General features: G+C 47.0%; 1 long non-coding RNA gene across 1 annotated transcript; it reads left to right on the top strand.

The window, feature by feature from the left end:
* Positions 1-4686: 4686 nt before the first annotated feature.
* LOC105495264 (uncharacterized) lies at positions 4687-12062 on the top strand. The gene is made up of 3 exons (XR_011608797.1): positions 4687-5952; positions 8245-8443; positions 11942-12062. It is a non-coding gene; the product is annotated as an uncharacterized lncRNA (long non-coding RNA).
* Positions 12063-20534: the final 8472 nt, after the last annotated feature.

Genomic DNA, 20534 nt, shown 5'->3' with positions numbered 1-20534 from the left:
GGTCGATCACCTGAGGCCAGGCGTTCGAGACTAGTCTGGCCAACATAGTGAGACCCTGTCTCTACTAAAAATGCAAAAATTAGCCAGGTGTGGTGGTGTGTAGTCCCAGCTACTCGGGAGGCCAACGCAGGAGAATTCCTTGAACCCAGGAGCTAGAGGTTGCAGTGAGCTGAGATCATACCGCTGCACTCCACCTGGGCAACAGAGCAAGACCCCATCTTAAAAAAAAAAAAAAAGTTCATAAAAGTTTATACAGTGCAGGACTTGAACTCCAGGAAAGTTAAACGACAGTACGAGAAGTAACTAAGAATCACCTCCAGTGGAAGGTGGCTGCGGGACAGGGATGATTCATTGCAAAAATGGGTTCCTGAGCCCCTGAGGTCCAGCCTGGGCAGCCGCAGCGTGCGTGCGTGTGGCAGTCCTGGCCCAGGGGCTCTGTCCTTCTTGGATTCCTTCCAGCAGTATCTCTTTATCAAGTCGCTCTTTCTCGGGTGTGCCAAGACTAGGCTCCCTGAGAGACCGCGCTCAGCCTTCACATCTTTTCTAGTTGATATCCCTCTAGCAGTTAATGGCTTCACCTGCCATTCCTGTATTCCATCACCCAAAGACAAATCCAGTGTCCCTAAAACCTCACCTGTGCTCTGCAATCTCTCTCACTAGTTGCACGCTGCATCTGAGCCCTCGAGACTGCCACAAAGCCTCTTACTAATTATCCACCCCTGGTGCAAAAATTAGCACGTCTCAGGTTCACATGTATCCATCATAGCTTCACCGATAGGGATGCAGTATGCATACTTCACAGTTTTAGTCTGCGTGGGGAATCCTATTTCACCCATTGGCAACACTAGCACGGGGGTTGTATTAGTCTTCTAGGGCTGTTGTAAATAATCACACAAACTTTGGGGGTTAAAACAACAGAAATTTATTTTCCCATGTTTCTGGAGGCTGGAAGTCTAAAATCAAGGTGCAGGCAGGGCCAGGCTCCCTCTGAAGGCTCTAGGGGAGGATCCCTCCTTGCCTTTCCCAGCTTCTAGTGGCTCCTAGAATTCTATTATTATTTATTTTATTTATTTTTTGAGACAGAGTCTCGCTCTGTCGCCAAGGCTGGAGTGCAGTGGCGCAATGTCAGCTCACTGCGACTTCTGCCTCCCAGATTCAATTGATTCTCCTGCCTCAGCCTCTCGAGTAGCTGCGACTACAGGCGTGTGCCACTATGCCCAGCTAATTTTTGTATTTTTAGGCGAGACAGGATCTCGCCATGTTGGCCAGGCTGGTCTCGAAATCCCAACCTCAAGTGACCTGCCCGTCTCAGCCTCCCAAAGTGCTGGGATTACAGGCATGAGCCACTGCACCCGGCCGGCTCCTAGAATTCTTTGGTTGGTGGCTGCATCCCTCCAATCTCTGCTCTGTCTTCAATGACCTGCCTCATGCATTTTTGTGTGTCCTTTTCTGTCCCTGGTAAGGACACTTGCCACTGGATTTAAGGACTGTCCTCATTCAGGATGATCTCATCTTGAACCTGGCCTAATTATGTCTGCAAAAACGCTATTTCCTAATAAGATGACATTCTGAGGTTCTGAGTGGATATGAATTTTAGGGGACACTCTTCAACCCTCTTCACATAGAAGAGGTGCCGGTATTCTTTGTAACTAGCTTATTGTATATTTCAATACCCTGGGCACACACATAAAAGGGTTCTTCTCTCAAGACAATTGTCAACCACATTCTTGCCAATCTCCTTTTCCCAGTCCTTTGTGGCATCATGAACAGATCCTATAACTTTCTGGCTACTTCCCAATATTGAAAAGGCCAAGCCAGTTCACTTATTTATTTATTTATTTATTTATTTATTTAGAGACAGAGTCTGGTTCTGTCGCCCAGGCTGGAGTGCTGTGGTGTGATCTTGGCTCACTACAACCTCTGTCTCCTGGGTTCTAGCGGTTCTCCTGCCTCAGCCTCCTGAGTAGCTGGGACTACAGGCGAGCACCACCATGCCTGGCTAATTTTTGTATTTTTAGTAAAGCCAGGGTTTTGCCATGTTGGCCAGGCTGGTCTTGAACTCCTGGCCTCAAGTGATCTGCCCACCTCAGCCTCCCAAAGTGTTGGGATTATAGGCGTGAGCCACTGTGTCTGGCTGCCAGTTCACTTTAAAACAGCCACCTAGTCCCCATCTCCTAACTCAGGTTTGATGCACAGCCTGAGGAAACTGGAGAGGACCTGGCCACCTCTTGCTTCCTTCTCCCCGTGTTTCTGGCTCCCAAAGTACACCAAGGAGGAGGATTTCATGGGCAAACAAATTTGGCCAATGCTGCATTAAACCAAGTTACCCAGATGTCTCCACTTTAGGGTCAGTTGATGTGTGAATGTCTATCCAAGAACAGGTGGTTTCCAAACTTCTTCAGCCCAGGACACTATTTTTCCACAGAACATCCTACCTCCCTAGTGTTCCCCAGAGCACACTTTGTGAAACACCACACAATAAAAAGTACTGCCAAATATAAAGTATATCCACAACTATTACGTTTGCATAGCAATATGAGATGAGTTTTTGAGTAAACACAGCAACTGTGGAACAGTTTTGTGATTTATTCAGAAAACTGGCTCTGAGATCGCTGTGGACAGGACCCAACTTGGCTGGGAGATTTCAATCCCTCAGTAGAGCCACGTGGACAGTGAGGCTGGCCGAAGTTTATTCTGAGAAAGGATTAGAGACTGAAATTGCTCTGATTTTCCTAAACCCAGCTTCCGTAGTCAGGAGGAAGTAACTATCATATTTAAAGGCAAGTGCTTTCAGGAAAGATTTGCTTGATAGTGTGGTCCTATAAGTTATGCAATTCTGTTATGCGAATTCAATGATAGGGACTCAGCAGAATGATAATAATAGCAATAATAATATAATAGTAAGAGAAAAGATAGAATTAACAAATGCAAGTGACAAGCAAAGCCTCGCCTTCTTCTGCTGGCGTAGATCTGGGATCCATCCAGTAATCTCTGCTCCCAAGGGCCTCTCAGCCTCGAGCATGAGGCTGGTATTTAAATATCTGTTGTTTTCATATCCTACGACCTCTAAAAGCCGGCTGACTTCAGCTGGTCCTCAGCTGGACGATTGGCAACCTTTTCCAGTGCTGGAGAAAACCAGGCTGCCCCGGACTGAAATTGACCAGCTCCCAACTTAGTGTCTTTCTAAGGATTTCCAAGGATAATTTCTGACCATCGTCTGTGTTCTCTCTAGAAGCTTTTTTTTTGAGACAGAAATCACACCACTGGAGTGCAGTGACTTGATCTCTGCTCACTGCAATCTCCGCCTCCCACTGGAGTGCAGTGACTTGATCTCCGCTTACTGCAGTCTCCGCCTCTCACTGGAGTGCACTGACTCTATCTCTGCTCACTGCTGTCTCCGCCTCCCAGGTTCAAGCCATCCTCTCGCCTCAACCTCCCGAGTAGCTGAGACTACAGGCATATGCCACCATGCCCAACTAATTTTTATATTGTTGCTAGAGATAGGGTTTTGCCACTTTGCCCAGGCTGCTCTCCAACTCCTGGCCTCAAGTGATCAGCCCCCCTAGACCTCCCAAAGTGCTAGGATTACAGGCATGAGCCACTGCACTGGCCACCCCAGGAGTTTATCGAATCACATCACCATGTCATTGAGGCTCCCCTGTAGTCTCAAAACTGAATTGAATCTAGTTTTGTCCATATGGTCAAGGCAAGTATTTTCTGAAAGCCAGGATTAACCCTACAATTGGATATTGTAGGGGCCATCGAGGTGATAAGATGTGAGGAAAATCAACTAAGCTCACTCTATGCGCCATTCCCAGACTCCCCCATACATACACAAGATAGCCTAGAGAAAAACAAAGTTGATCTGACTGTGTTATGGGAACAGGGTGACTCATTATTACTCAACAGTCTAGCAAGGATAGGTTTATCCACGTAGCTAACGGGCTACCAAAGACCAGAGGGGATTTGGAAAGCAGTCAGGGGGATAAGAGCCTGTACTCCATCTCTCCAACTTTGTCCTCCTCCATAACAGTTCCCACTGCCCACGGAAGATGCCCAAACTCCAGGCCCTTTGTATGTGACTCCAGCTCTCATGAGCTGAGACCACCCCCCACCCTAAGGCAGGATCTGGTTCTCATTTATCTACCATTGTGCCCAGCCCTGAGCACAGATTTTGGCAGATAAGCCAGAGCTCAATGGATGAATGTCAAATGAGTGGAAAAGGAACCCGCATGAAACTCAGGTAGCTCATGCTCCAGTCTCAGCACTGCATTATGTCAAAAATAAAATAAAATAAAATAATTTTTGGCCAGGTGGGGTGGCTCATGCCTCCAATCCCAGCACTTTGGGAGGCCAAGGTGGGCAGATCATTTGAGGTCAGGGGTTCAAGCACCAGCCTGGTCAACAAGGTGAAACTTCATCTCTACTAAAAATATAAAACTTAGCCAGACGTGGTGGTGTGCGCCTGTAATCCCAGCTACTAGGGAGGCTGAGGCAGGAGAATTGCTTGAACCTGGGAGGCAGAGTTTGCAGTGAGCCAAGATGGTGCCACTGCACTCCAGCACTCTAGCCTGAGAGCAAGACTCCATCTCAAAAAAAAAAAAAAAAAAAATATATATATATATATATATATATCTGGAGAGCAATTGAAATCTTTACATTTCTCTGGGAACACCAAAAAAAAAAAAAAAAAATCCAATTTATATAAAGTAAAGCAAAACTTTTGAATGTTTAGATCTCACCTCCATGGCAGTTGGCTCCAAAATCTCTATTAAATTCCTTCAAACTCTCCTTCAGATCTCACTTCTCTCATCCCCTTCCTTTTTCCCCTTCCAAATATAACTTCCACTCTTTCCTGGGAGTGCAGGGAGGCTGGTTAAGCACATGGGCTACGGGGCACATCTTGCTGAGTTTAAATTTAGTCTTGTCACTGTCTAACTTGGGCAGGTACTTGGCACATGGTAAGCACTCAATAAATGTAATCCATTGATGTTACTGTTATTAGTATTCTTCAAATTCTGTTGGTTTCTCCAATATGTTTTTTTCCTTCAGCCCACTTTTCCATCCATGAAACAAGGAAAGTGTATTCATTTCCCAGGGGTAAGAAATTATCACAACCTTGGGGGCTTAAAACCACAGAAATCGATTTCCCCACAGTTCTGGAGGCCAGAAGTCCAGAATGAAGCTAGCGGCGGGTCCACACCCCCTCCAGAGGCTCTCCTGGAGATTCAGTTCCTTGCATCCTCCAACTTCTCGTGGCTTTTAGCATTCCTTGGGTCGTGGCTGCGTCGCTCCAATCCCAGCCTCTGTCTCCACGTGGCCTTCCCCTGGCCTCTCTTGTCTGTGTCTCTTCCAAAGACACTTGTTGCTGGAGTTAAGGCCCACACAGATAATCCAGGATTATCTCATTTTGAGAACCTTAACTTAATTACATCTGCAAAGACCCTTTTTCCAAATAAGTTCTTTTTCACAGATTCTGGAGAAGGGTAGGTAGACATGGATATATTTGTGGGAGTGCATTTATCCCACTACAAAATGACACTGGGTCCTTCTCCTTGTGGATGGTGAGCAGGGAGAGGGTTGCACACTCCTGTAATTCTTTTTTTTTTTTTTTTTTCCTTTTCTCCTTATCATGCTGAATATATCAAGTCAGCAGCCAGCATCAGGTACCTGGGAATGAGGAAGGAAAGACAGGCAGATGGCAGAGGGGCCTGTCAACTTCTCCTTTTCACTGACACTCACACCACTCTTTCATTTGCAACCACAGAATACCTAACTGCAAGAACTGCCTCATCCCAGGTGGTCTGACCGTGTCTCTGAGCTAAGCGGCGGATTTCAGCCACAGGGTCTGACTCTCAGGCAGACACATCCTGTCCAAGGACTGGAGACAGAGCATCCGTTCTCCCCCCCCGGAGCGGTCAGCTGCATGTGGCTGCTTGAGGGGCGGTTCAGGTTAGTTAGTTATTGATATCCTGTGTTAAGATTCCTGCCTTGGCGGCACTGAAGGGATCCGGGAGGCAGTGACTTCACTCGACTCAAATTGCAATCAACCAGCCTCTTGGCTCAGGCATTCATCTACCCAGAACTATTTTTGGTGTGTGTTCATAGACAGCACACACCAAAGTATTTGGTATTTGAGATGCAAGCGCTAAGGATGATTAAAGTTAGTTGCTAATGAGCATGCCTAGAATAGATATACTCTGTGTGTATGCGTGTGTGTGTGCGCGCTCCATGTGTGTGCTCTGTTGCGTGTCTACAAAGCAGATGTCTACACACCTGCCCTTAGGTGACCTCACCAATGTCCATGAATTGGTGCTGCTAGATCAGCTAAGAGTTCCCTGGACGGAAGACAGAAATGGGTAACAACTGACCTGTCTCAAAATACTGCCTTACTGGGCACCCATGCTCCCCTGTCGGAATCCAATCTACCTTTCAATGTCTAGCTCAGCCCATCTTACCATGAAGCCTCACTTGACCGCCCTCTGAACTCCTAGACCAAGGCTAGAAAATAGGTTTTATCTCAAGTTCCTTGGTTTGTGTCTGCATCACTCCAGCCTCTGGTTCCGTCTTTACACAGCTGTCTTCCCTCTGTGTCTGTGTCCTCATGTAGCCTTACCCTCTGTGTGTGTGTCTGTATTCAAATCTGTGTGTGTGTGTGTGTGTGTCTGTATTCAAATCTCCCTCTCCAGCTGGGCGTGGTGGCTCATGCCTGTCATCCCAGCATTTTGGGAGGGCGAGGCAGGTGGATCACTTGAGATCAGGAGTTCGAGACCAGCCTGGCCAACATGGTGAAACCCCGTCTGTACTAAAAATACAAAAAATTAGCCGGGTGGGGTGGCGAGCGCCTGTAATCCCAGCTACTTGGGAGGCTGGGGCAGGAGAATCACTTGAACCCATGGGGCAGAGGTTGCAGTGAGCCAGGATTGCACCACTGCACTCCAACCTAGGCCACAAAACTCTGTCTCAGTAATATAATAATAATAATAAAATTTAAAACATCTCCCTCTCCTTATAAGGACACCAGCCATTGGATTAAGGTCCATCCTCATGACCTCGTCTTCACTTGATTACATTGGAGAAACCACATTCATTGGTATCGGGTTAGGATTTTAACTTATCTTTCAGTGGGGTGGGGATAGTGGGGAAGACAAAATTCGACCCATAATGGATGCCATAAATAATTAGGGATATCCAGCATTGGTGGAGGGAAGGGAAAGGGCCACCTATTTGCTAAATCTGCCCTATCGTGTTTAATTTTGGTATCATTTAGTTGGAAATGAGCACCACCTGCTATGACAATTGGTTATCTCTCTCTCTCTCTAATCATCTAATCTACCTACCTACCTACTTACCTGCCTGCCTACCTATCTATCCTCTACGTATAATCTATCATCCACAGCTATTTATTTACCTTCCTAAGTAAATTGAAAGTTCCATGAGGGCAGGGATTATCATTTACACTCCTTGTAAATTTCTCCACTGGCTAACCCAGGATCTAGACGGATGTAGTAGGCACTCAGTAAATACTTGTTCAGTCACTAATTTTCATTGTTTGGACTCTGAAATTAGATCAGGAAGAGGTCTCTGACACACAATCCTCTAGGGACTTCTGAGGATAAAGTTGGCTCATTCACAGCTTGCCCACCTGCGCTCTGTCTTCCCGGCTCCCCTCAACGTTCCACAGATCTTGTCTACCAAATCTTATGTGTGTACTAGGGTGTCTCCCGCTAATAGGACAGCCCTGTAATTGTTCAGTGAGATTATAACGTCAGCCTCATCCATCAAGCTCTCCGCTAAGTAGTTTGGTTCTCCTAATGGAAAGCAGTGTCCTAAACAAGAAGGGAAGCGTCCTAATGTGGGGTTTTATGTAGGCTGGTTTCTAGCTGTGAGCTATGGACCTGAAATGATAGTTAAATCGATGGAGAGGCACTAAGCTACAGCCTGTGAATCTGGGCATCCGTAAAACCCAATTATTAACAGCCCTGAGTGGATGCGTTGCACACCGGCTCTCCCAGCTTTGATTGGGACTCTCTCTCCAGACAGAAACGGCCCAAGAGAAATGGAAATATGATGGTTAGTTGATTATTTCACAGTCTGCATGACAGACCACCCTCCTAACAAGACTCTAGGTCAAGTGCTCTTCTCTGCCCTGTGGATCTATTGGGGAGAAATTAGCTCTCGGTGGTATTTCCAATTATGGATAAAAGCGATTCCTCACTGGTCTGGCTATCATGTGTTTTGCAGTGGACCAAGAGACATGAAGCCCGTCTTCTGCCCTCGCCTCTTTCTCTATCTTGCTGCATGACCTTGGAAGGTGGCCTGATCTCTTGTCTTCTTTGCTGCCTCATCTGTCATGATCCACCTTTACTACTTCATAGCCATGTTCTAGGATAAATGAGAGAAGCCTCTACATCTTTTAGTCTCCCAGAAAGACTGGAACCAGGTAAATGCAAAGTGGAGCCATTTCCTTTGTTTTTGCTGCCTGAGTTACTAATGTGAATAATGGCAAAAATGGATGGGTTTGTGCAATTACTTTTGTTTTTGTTTTGTTTTGTTTTCCCTCTGGGGGGAGGCTCGAGGCATTCTAGGCATTCTATACATTATTCTATTGTATAATTGTTCATCTCTTCTATGGAGTGGGTGTTGGTATGCCCCTTTCTTAGCAAACTGATGGAGGCTGGCCTCAAAGTGAGCCACAGTGATGGGCTAGAACTAATTCTTACTCATAACTCCTAACTAAGTTTAATGTCTGTCTTCCCTACCGTAGTGATGAGTTTCATGAAGGCAAAGACCTGTTTACCTTGTTCTGCTCTAGCACCGAGCAGGTACTCAGTAAGAACTTGTAGAATTAGTGGATGGATGGATAGATGAACAGATGAATGGATGGACTGACAGATTATTAGATGGATGGATAGATAGAGGCATAGATGGATGGATGATGGATGGATAAGTGGGTGGATGATAGACAGATGGATATGATAGAGGGATGGCTGATTGGATGAATGGATGGATAGATGGATGGATGAACAGATGGATGGGTGGCTAGATGGACAGATGAATGGATGGAGGGATGCACAGAAGGATGAATGACAGATGGATGGATGATAATGGAAGGATGGCTGGATGGATGAACAGAAGGATGAATGGATAGATGAATGGGTGAATATAGTTTGTATGTGAACATGAATCACATTACCATTATTTATCACTGAGAGAAAGTTCTAAGTTTCAGATGTTCAGAGAAATTGAGAGATGCAGACCTAAGATACAGACCAGAAGGGCCATGCTCTCTCTAAGTCCCTGGGTAGAATCCTTCCTTGCCTCTTCCTAGCTTCCAATGTTGGCCATAAATTCTTGGTGTTCCTTGGCTTGTAGCTCAATCCCTCCACTCTCTGTCTTCATCATGACATGGCCTTTCTCCCTGTGTGCCTCTGTCTGCACATGGTCTTCCCTCTTCTTAGAAAGACACCAGTCATATTGGATCAAGGGCCCACCCTACTCCAGTATGACCTCCTCTTAACTAATTATATCTGCAATGACCTTGTTTCCCAACAAAGTCACATTCTGAGGTGTTGGGAATTCAGACATCAACATATCTTTGGCAGGGGACTTGTGTCAACCTGTTATTCAGCCTACAACAATGTGTGACCCAGCAGCTCCTCTCCCGGGTGTGTATCCTGGGGAAACTCCTGAACAGGATCATAAGAGGACGTGTGTGAGAATGTTGGTGGGGACCACGTTTGTCCCAGCAAGGAGCCCAAGGTGACCTACATGTCTATGACTGGAGGAAATGAGTCAGCCAGATTTGATACATGCAGATGATGAAATAATACACAATACCCTGAATTTGCATACATCATCATGGATAGATCTTAAAAATACAGTGTGAAATGAAAAAAGTAGGAACTAGACTGAGATTGATGACACAATACCATGGACATAAATTTAAAATATACACTCACAGAGCAAGACTATATATGTTTCATAAGCATTGGAAAGTGGGTTGGAAGGATTTATTTTGAAGATACTGGAGTCACTGCTTGTGGGAGGCAGTGAGAAATGCTAACAGCAGACGCAGGCGAAAAATAATACAAGAAGGCACACGGGGGGCCTTGAACAGACAAATAGTGAATGTGTGGCATAAACTGAGAAGTGTGATTCTACGAAGGCGCCCACCCGGGGTCCAAATTTTGCAAAGAGGGGAGGAATCAGGAAACGGATTAATGAGTGACGGCGGCACCCAGGGCTGGGTGGAGTCCACGTCCTGTGAGCATGCGCAGCAGGGCCCCTTGATCCACGCTGAGCTTCAAGGAAGAGTGCGGAGAAAACCGCCCTAAGCCCAGACCTGGAGGGGAATTGGAGCTGTGCAGGTCAAGAATTAAGCAGACAGGGCCGAGCAGAAGGAGCTCCAGGAGAGCCCAGGAGAACCCAGGCTGGACCAAGTGCATCCGCCTGGGGAGAAGGAGAAGGGATGGTCCGCATGGCCCCGCCAGGGAAGGAGTGGGGCCAGGGCTGGCTGTGTGTGTGTTACCCACTCAGACGCCCACAGGGACCAGGTGGCGGAAATGAGCGAATGACCCAGGCGCATACTAAACACTTCCACAAATAATGATGGACCTTTCTATATTTAAGAAACCCAGAGTCCCCCAAGTCTGTATTTCTTTTCCTCCCTTTTGATGGAGACACGGGGGCTGGCTTCTTCTTTAAGAAAAACAATAGCGGCATATGATGAGAAGTGGTAGCCAACTCAGCCATGAGGGAGACATTAGAGGGGTGGGGCTTGGGGAGGACAGGAAGGGGATGTCCCAGCTCAACGGGAGGGCTGCTACCAGGTAGCTTCAGAGGATATCTCCGCCCAAATGTGGTCCCAGTGTTGACAGATACTTCTTTTTCCAAGAGAAACTGTGAAACTGGGTTTTTATGTGAAATCTTTTTATTTGACATAGTAAAATCTAACTGAACCACAATGAGGTACCACATCACACTGACTAGGATGGCTATAATAAAATAGAATGGAAAATACGAAATTTTGACGAGGAAGTGGAGCAGTTGGAACCTTTGTACGTTGCTGGTGGGAAAGTAAGGTGACCCACTCACTGTGGAAAAGTTTGGAGGTTCCTCAAGAAGTTAAACATAGCATCATCATATAACCCAGCAATTCCACTCCTAGGTATATGCCCAAAAGAATTGAAAGCAGGTACTCTACATGAAGACAAGTACATCCACATGCATGTTCCTAGCAGCACTGTTCATGATCACCAGGAGGTGGAAACAACCCAAATGTCTGTCATCATGTAAGATACAATGTAACTGAATCTTGAAAACGTTATGCCAAGTGAATGAAGCCAGACACTAAAAGTCATACATTGTATGATTCCATTTATATGAAATGTCCAGAATAGGCAAATCCATAGAGACGGACAGCTGACGAGAGGGTTGCCAGGGGTTGGAGGGAGGAGGGTATGGGAGTGAATGAGTGCTGGGTACCAGGTTTCCTTTTGGAGTAATGAAAGAGTTTTGGAACTAGATAGAGGCGATGGTTACATAAGATCATGGATATACTAAATGCCACAGAACTGTTCACTCTAAAATGCTTAATTTTTGCCAGGCACAGTGGCTCACACTTGTTATCCCAGAACTTTGGGAGGCTGAAGCAGGAGGATCACTTGAGGTCAGGAGTTTGAGACCAGCCTGGCCAACATGGTGAAACCCCATCTCTACTAAAAATACAAAAGTTATCCAGGCATGGTGGTACATGCCTGGCTACTCAGGAGGCCGAAGCAGGAAAATCTCTTGAACCCAGGAGGCAGAGGTTGCAGTGAACCGAGATCGTGTCACTACACTCCAGTCTGGGTGACAGAGTGAGACTTGGTCTCAAAAAAAAAAAAAAAGAAAAGAAAAACAAGACAAAAACAAACAAACAATGCTTAATTTTTGCCAGGTGCAGTGGCTTATGCCTGTAATCCCAGAACTTTGGGAGACTGAGTCAGGAGGATCACTTGAGGCCAGTTCAAGACCAGCCTGGGAAGCAGCAAGAGCCTGTCTCTACTGGGACAAAAAAAAAAAAGGTAATAAATAAAATGCTTAATTTTATATTATGTCGATTTCACCTCAATTTTTAAAAAACTGGAAAATGTAATTCAAATATTTAAGGAAAAACATGTGAGCCAAATGGATTCAGGCCGCAAGCTGCATCTGAACCCCTGGGGTACCAGTTTCTAAGTTTGATATGGGGCTTACAGTCAGCAGAGCTGCAGGATTAGGAACTCTGTTTTACTGGCAGGGAAACTGAGACTCCAAAGAGGTAAAGTGATGGGATCAGAGTCAAGCACAGGAGCTGGGGCTGAGCCCCAGAGGGTGGTCTCCCAGCACAATTGATCCTGTGCTCCCTGCAGTTGGGGCCAAGGGCTGTGGAAAGCATTAGAAAGGCGGCAGCTATTAAAGCAGGTGGCAGATGGAGGATGCTTGGAAGTGCAGACAAGAACTGTGCATCGAAGTCGGGTGCGGTGGCTCATGCCTGTAATCCCAGCACTTTGGGAGGCTGAGGTGAGCGGATCACTTGAGGTCAGGAGTTCGAGACCAGCCTGGCCAACATGGTGAAACCCCATCTCTACTAAAAATACAAAAGTTATCCAGGCATGGTGGTACATGCCTGGCTACTCAGGAGGCCGAAGCAGGAAAATCTCTTGAACCCAGGAGGCAGAGGTTGCAGTGAACCGAGATCGTGTCACTACACTCCAGTTCACCTTGCAAACGTGGTGAAACTCCATCTCTACCAAAAATATAAAAACAAAAAATTAGCTGGGTGTGGTGACTCATGCCTGTAGTCCCAGCTACTTGGGAGGCTGAGGCAGGAGAATCACTTGAACCCAGGAGGCGGAGGTTTCAGTGAGCCGAGATCGTGCCACTGCACTTCAGCCTGGGTGGCAGAGTTGAGACTCCATCTCTATAAAAAAAAGAACTGTGCATCCAGATCTCCTTGGAGTTGTTACCTCCTCTCACACAAGGCCCAGAAAACTCTCTCTCAATTGAAACCCATTCAGCAAGGCTGGATTGAGTATGTACTGTGCATGTGGCAGGCACCACGTGACATTAATAAAAGTAATAAGTGCAAAGGCTTAAGGGTTCACCCTGTGCAATGCACATTCTGTTGAGACCTCCTCTGATGCTCAGGGTAATGCTGTGAAGTGGAAACAGCGTTGCCACATGGATTGCATGCACGCATTTAACTTTTATACCATGCATGCATTTAAGTTACATAATGCATGCATTTAACTTACACAAATTCAACTAACTGCAGTTGGCCAAAAGAAAAGGAGAAAAATCCTCATTGAAAGGGGGTAGACCTGTTGTGTCCCCGTGTGAACTTGCCACACAGGAAGCATGGAAATGGAATATATGGATCTGTTCTCATTGTCTCCAATCCTGACAACCTTTCCTAGAATGAGCAGCTCTCTGTGCTGAGCAGGATTCTAGCTGAGGATTTCTCAGCCTTGGCACTACTGACATTCTGGGTTGGATAATTATTAGTTGTGGGGACTGTCTAGTGTGTTGGAGGATGTTTAGAGGCATCCCTGGCCTCTATCCACTAGATGCCAGGCGCATTTATTCCTACCCCTAGTTATGACAACCAAAAATGTCTCCAGGAACTGCCAAACATCCCCTGAGGGGCAAAATCGCCCTGGCTGAGAATCAGTCATCTAGAGTTTAAAATGTGTATTTACTGGTGCTCAACTAAGGAGCAGGATTGGAGGTGGGGGGTGGGGAGGATGGGAGGTGGGTAAATGGCTGCATTATGGTGATTGTATTATTGTTACAGGAAAGGGGTCCCAATCCAGACCCCAAAAGAGGATTCTTGGATCTTGCACAAGAAATAATTCAGGGCGAGTCCATAGAGTAAAATGAAAGCAAGTTTATTAAGAAAGTAAAGGAATAAAACAATGGCTACTCCATAGACAGAGCAGCCCTGAGGGCTGCTGGTTGCCCATTTTTATGGTTATTTCTTGATGATATGCTAAACAAGGGGTGGATTATTCATGCCTCCCCTTTTTAGACCATATAGGGGAACCTCCTGATGTTGCCATGGCATTTGTAAACTGTCATGGCGCTGGTGGGAGTGTAGCAATGAGGACGACCAGAGGTCACTCTCATCACTATCTTAGTTTTGGTGGGTTTTAGCCAGCATCTTTACTGCAATTTGTTTTATCAGCAAGGTCTTTATGACCTGCATCTTGTGCTGACCTCCTATCTCATCCTGTGACATAGAATGTCTTAATTACAGGGAATGCAGCCCATTTTACCCAGCTCCTATTCAAGATGGAGTTGCTCTGGTTCATACGCCTCTGATATTATGACAATTTGCTGACACTTGTGGCTGTGCCATTCCTTGTGGAAGGGGGCAGAGTTAAGGGATTTTCACGGAAATGTCTTCCTTCACCTCGACTTTAGAATCTAGTACCCATATACACTCGCTGCAACTCAAGTCCCACAGGTGGGAAAATGGGGGCCCCAGGGAGTAAGTCATTTACCCAAGGTCTCAGAGCTCATGAATGACAAAGAAGAGATTCAAGCCCGATCTATTTTACTAGGAAACCGGCTCCCTCCCCCCGCCGCCGCCCCTTTTTTTCTTCCCCTTCTCTCATTGTTTTGCCTTCCTATCCACAAGAGGGGTCAAAGGGAAATCAGCATGCCAGAAGGTAGAGTCTCATCAGACTCTCCACTACTGCAGGTGGCACTGAGAGTTAGCCGCCTGCCCCACAGTTCTGGATGAGGCCACAGGTAAATTCAGATTCCAGAGGTTTATGAAGCTGGTATTACTTAGGACTTTTCTAGCTGCAAGAGACAAAAACCTAATTCAGACTAGCTCAAACCAAAAAGGAACCATATTGACTCACATAACTAGCAAGTTGAAGGGGTGATGGCTTCAGGCGTGGTGAGGTCAAGGGGTTCAAATGGTCATCAGGACATGATCTCTCCATTTTTGGTTTCATCTCTGTTAGCTTCATTCTCTGAACAACTCTTCCTTCCATTATCCAAAGACAGCCAATGGCAGCACTGAGTGTAAAACTTGACCTTTTAGAAATCCAGCAGAAAGATTTCCTCCCTCCTAAGAGATTCATCCAACATTCCTGAAATTCACTCGATTGTCCCAGCTTGAGTCCCATGGATGTTTCCAAAAATGAATCACTATGGCCAGGGGCATATGAGATCCCATGATCAGGCCTGGGCCACCTCCTCAATTCCAGAGTTTGAGAGTAAGTTGAGCCCCAAATCTTACGGAAAAAAGAGTGGGAGGAGGAAGAGTAGTATTCTGTGGCCAACCTAGAAAACCACAGAAATTCCTCCCACCTACTGCTCAGGCCTGTGGGAAACTTGTAAGACAGAGTCCCAGTCCGTATGAGTGGCGAGTGGAGGCATCTTGGGAGGGGCCTTGCAAAGGCAAAGCCAGGCTGGCTTGGTGGAGTCCTTTCCAGAATCCATCTGCTTGTGTAAAGCCCAGCAGAGGCCACCTTCAGCCAGCCCTCCCACATACTGGTAAAAGTGTTGTTGTTGTTGTTGTTGTTGTTTGAGACAGGGTCTCACTCTGTCACCCAGATTAGAGTGCAGTGGTACAATCTTGGCTCACTGCAACCTCCACCTCCCGGGTTCAAGCAATTCTCCTGCCTCAGCCTCCCGAGTAGCTGGGATTACAGGCACATGCCACCATGCCCGGCTAATTTTTGTATTTTTGGTAGAGATGGGGCTTCACCATGTTGGCCAGGCTGGTTTTGAACTCCTGACCTCAAGTGATCCGCCCACCCTGGCCTCCCAGAGTGCTGGGATTACAGGCATGAGCTACAGAACCTGGACTTAAAGTGATTTTTAAAAAGTGCTGTGTGAGACTTCCAAATGCTACTCACAGGGAGGGAAGTGAAAGAAGGAGAGGACTGGGGAAGAAATACCTTCTATTTTTTTTTTCCTTTTTTTTTCTTTTCTTTTTTTTTTTTTTAGAGACAGCATATTGCTCTATCACCCAGGCTGCAGCCTGGACCTCTTGGGCTCAAGGGATCCTCCCACCTTAGCCTCCTGTGTAGCTGGGACCACAGGCATGCACCGCCACACCCAGCTAATTTTTTTTTTTTTTTTTTTTTTGTAGAGATAGGGTCTCTCTATGTTGCCCAGGCTGGCCTCAAACTCCTGGGCTCAAGTGAACCTCCCTCCTCGGCCTCCCAAAGTACTGGGATTACAGGGGTGAGCCACCTCACCTGTACAGCTTCTTTGGAGAATGGGCCTGGGCAGGTAAAACAGGGGCCACTCTACACCATCATGGCACAGCAAGAGCTGGGCTATGTAGGTTCAGTACACTTTGTCATTTAATTCTTATGACAACCTCCTGTCATCATTGCTGTTTTACAGATAAGGAACTGACGCTCAGAGAGGTTCCATGTCTCGGCTAGCATTTCACTTACACCTGAGCAAAGGCTCTCTTTGTCCAGAGACAACGTGCCTTTCGGTGATAGAGCTAGGACTGGAACCCAAGTCTATCCGACTCAAAGCCCACAGCTTGTCCCCCATCCCGCAGGGACCTCTCCAGGCTAGTGAGCCCCATGAAACCTCCTCAGTGCTTCGTTCCAGTCTCTTAACTTCAAGCCCAGTCAGCGAGTTCTTTATTTCCACAAATGGTGCCATTAAACTAATGGCTTCGGGAACTGTAGGCTGGCCTCGGCACAGTTACACATCCCTCCACCCGCCATGTTGTGGCTTCCAAAGAAATGCATGGGAAATTCCAGGAGCCGAAGCCCACTTGGACACGTTTCCGGGCCACCATTTTGCTTTGGGATGGGCAAAAAGAAACACACACCCTGAACTTGAACTCCTCTTTGTGCCGCCTCCAGCCGGCCGGGCGCTAAATAGGGCCACGGCCCGTTTCCTCCTTCAAAAGTCCCTTGTAAAGGGCGGTAGCGGACCCCATCAGACAAAAAGCTGAGAAACCAGGGTTGAAATAGAGGCCTCTTTCTGTTTGGTCAATCAGCAGCTGCAAAGGATGCGTAGGATGGAGCTAAATTTATTTGTTCCTTTCTTTCTCAGCAACAGCGACGAGGCCCGAGGTGCAGCTGTCTCGCCTCGCCTGTCTTTTGCAGGCACCGGCATGCACAGAAGATGGCTCTCCGGGAGGAAGATTCCTTTCCATTTTGTTCGCTCTCTGCCTCCGCAAGGCTCCCAGCCACCTCTAGGGAGTACAGGGCGAGATCCTGTGCCAGCGGGTAGGAATCTGTAGCTGCCTCCCAGCCCCAGGGTGGAAATCATGACCTTTGAGAAGCAGGCAAGCTGCACGGCATAGATACTCAGGCCTGGTGAAGGCGAAGTGGGGCCACACCCTGGAAAACCACAAAAGTCCCCACAGCCTCTGCTTTCACTCGTCAGACCTGTGGGAAACTTGTAAGACACAGTCCGTGTGATCGGCGGGTGGGGGCATGTTGGGAGGGGCCTTCCGAAGGCCGAAGCCAGGCTGGCAGGGCAGAGTCCTTTCCAGAATTTATCTGTTTGCTTAAAGCCCAGCGGAGGGGCCACCTTCAGCCAGCCCTCCAGCACACTGGTCCTAGTAGTTTTTTCAACGTGCTTTGTGAGACTTTCAAAAGGTACCCATGGGGAGGGAAGTGAGAGGAGGAGGAGGAGGGGCCGGGGAAGAAACAGCTTCTTTATTTCTAGCTTTGCTTGAATGGCTTCTTGACGGTTACAGCTCCAGTTTTGCTGAGTCAGAAGAATCCCACAGCCGCTCACCGGAAACACAGCTGTTGAGCGAAAATAACCACAGAGCTGAGCATCATGCACCTTCCAGAAAAGATGGCAGAAAACCTCAAAACAAAAGAGAAATACAAAACAATAAGAGACACTGTCAAGAAAAAAAAAAAAAACCACCGCAGCCCACTAACTGATCCAAGCTGGTGGCGCTCTCCTGATCTCTCTCCACTCCCAGGCCAAGCAACCACTCTGAAATAAAGCGAAGTTTGGCTGCTTTTATTTACACACATATATGTGTGTGTGTGTGTGTGTGTGTGTGTGTGTGTGTGTGTGTATATATATATATATATATATATTTTTTTTTTTTTGATAGAGTCTTGCTGTGTCTCCCAGGCTGGAATACAGTAGTGTGATCTCGGCTCGCTGCAACCTCTGCCTCCCAGGTTCAAGTGATTCTCCTGCCTCAGCCTTCCGAGTAGCTGGGATTACAAGTGCGCTACCACGTCCAGCTAATTTTTGTATTTTTAGTAGAGTCGAGGTTTCGCCATGTTGGCCAGGCTGGTCTCGAACTCCTGACCTCAAGTAATCCACCCACCTCGGCCTCCTGAAGTCTTGGGATTACAGGTGTGAGCCATCACACCTGGCCTACTTTTATACTGTAGTGGGTTTAATCGTGTCTCCCCAGTCACACCTCCACCAAAAAAAGAAAAGCTATGTCCACAGTCTAATGTGCTCCAGCACCTGTGAATGTGACCTTAATGAAGAAAGGATCTTTGCAGGTGTAAATTAATTTTAGGATCTCAAGATTAAATCATCCTAGACTACGTGGGTGGATCTCAAATCCAATGACAGGTATCCTTATAAAAGCAAGGCAGATCCAGCTTGGGCAACATAGTGAGACCCTGTTTCTACAAAAAGTTAAAAAAAAAAAAAAAAAGGCTGGGCATAGTGGCTCACACCTCTAATCCCCTCATCTTGGGAGTCCCACGTGGGCAGATCACTTGAGGTCAGGAGTTCAAGACCAACCTGCCCAGTGTGGCTTAACCCCATCTCTACTAAAAATACAAAAATGAGCTGGGCATGGTAGTGCATGCCTGTAATCCCCGCTACTTGGGAGGCTGAGACACAAGAATCACTCGAACCTGGGAAGCAGAGGTTGCAGTGAGCTGAGATCGTGCCACTGCACTCCAGCTTGGGCAACAGAGCATGACTCCATCTCGGAAAAAAAAAAAAAAATGCTGTGGGGGAGAGTGGTGTGTGCCTGTGGTCCCAGCTACTTGTGAGGCTGAGACAGGAGGATCTCTTGAGCCCAGAAGTTCGAGGCTGCAGTGAGCTATGATGGCACCACTGTACTCCAGCCTGGGTGACCAAGTGAGACCCTGTCTCAAAATAAAAAGAGTGTGGCAGAGGTAGATGGATAGATTAGACACACAGAAAGGAACGCCAAGGGGAACTTGGAGGCAAGGATTGGAGTTTTGCAGCTACAGACCAAGGGTGTTAGGGCACCCATAAGAAACTAGCAGAGCCGCCCTGGGCTTCTGTTTACCAGGTCCTCCCCTGGCCATCTCCTTCCCCTTGTCTGGGCTGAAAACATTCACAGCATCTTGTTGGCACGGACACCGAGTTTCCCTTTCTCCAGACTTCGTAATGATCAGGAAGCAGGATGGGGCCTTGAGGACTCCTGAGACTAAGGGAGGAGTCGAGGGTCCCTGGTTGTAGATAAGTCTTGGCCACAGGCCAGGAGTGTGACCTCATTAACCAGCCACCATTCACTGAGGCAGCTGGATCCTTGTTCTGCCCCTTCCTAGCTGTGTGGACTGGGGTAAGGTATTTACCCTCCCTGGGCCTCTGTCTCCTCATTTGTCCAATGGGGATAATTAGAAAACTTCCCTTACACAGTTGTTGTAAGGATGAAGTGAGTACATGCAAAGCCACTATTGAACGAGGCTGGACTCTGTGGTTCTTACTGTCCAGTGCTTTATGCAAGCGTAGAAAAGCTGTTGTTTTTCCCTGTCAGCATCTATGACACTATCTTTTGCTGTCAGCATCCTGGTTGCCTTCGGGAAACCATCTCTCTTCCACCCCCTCATTCCAGGAGAGTGTATATCTCCCAGACCTGACCAATCAGACTCAGAGCTCAGTTCAGGAATGGGGATGTGATCCAAAGTGGGTCCGTCGGAGTGAATAGTTGCCAAAACTTGTAGGGAAAAGAAATTCACTTTCTCTTGGTTCCACTATGTGGTGGGATATGAGCGTGGAGCATCTCTGCTGCTACCTAGGGAGAGGCTGCCTGAGAGTGACACCAAAACCCCAGAAAGCAGAGATAAGGGATAGTGGGAGAGTCCTGACAACAATATTTGTATCCCTGGATCCGGCTTTGACTGAAACCATCCGTAGCTCTAAACTCGCAAGTTCCGTGAAACAATAAATCTTCTTTATGTTTAAGATAGTTTGAGTTGATCCCTTGTAAACAAAGGCATCCTGACTCATTCGATGTCTTATGTGATAATCTGAGCAGGAGGTAGACCTTTTATCCCTATTTTATGGGAAGAAACTGAGGCTCAGAGGAACTTAATCACTTGTATGAAATCACTAGTAAGTCCAGGGCTGTCATCTGATCCATGTAGCCCTGGGAAGGCAGAACAATGATGTGTTTGGTGCATGCCTTGGGACAGTCACATAAATCTCAAGGCTTCGAGTGGTCAATCTGTACCATAAAAGAGTTGGTATAGTTTTAAACTTTTAAACGTATAGCCGATTACAGAAGTAACCATGACAATTAACCATGTATTTGCTCTCCATAACTGACAAAT

The sequence above is a fragment of the Macaca nemestrina genome, chromosome 10 (genome assembly GCF_043159975.1).
Source record: "Macaca nemestrina isolate mMacNem1 chromosome 10, mMacNem.hap1, whole genome shotgun sequence".
Taxonomy (NCBI): domain Eukaryota; kingdom Metazoa; phylum Chordata; class Mammalia; order Primates; family Cercopithecidae; genus Macaca; species Macaca nemestrina.
The sequence above is the reverse complement of the archived record's forward strand: the minus strand, read 5'-3'. Positions and strand labels throughout refer to the sequence as shown.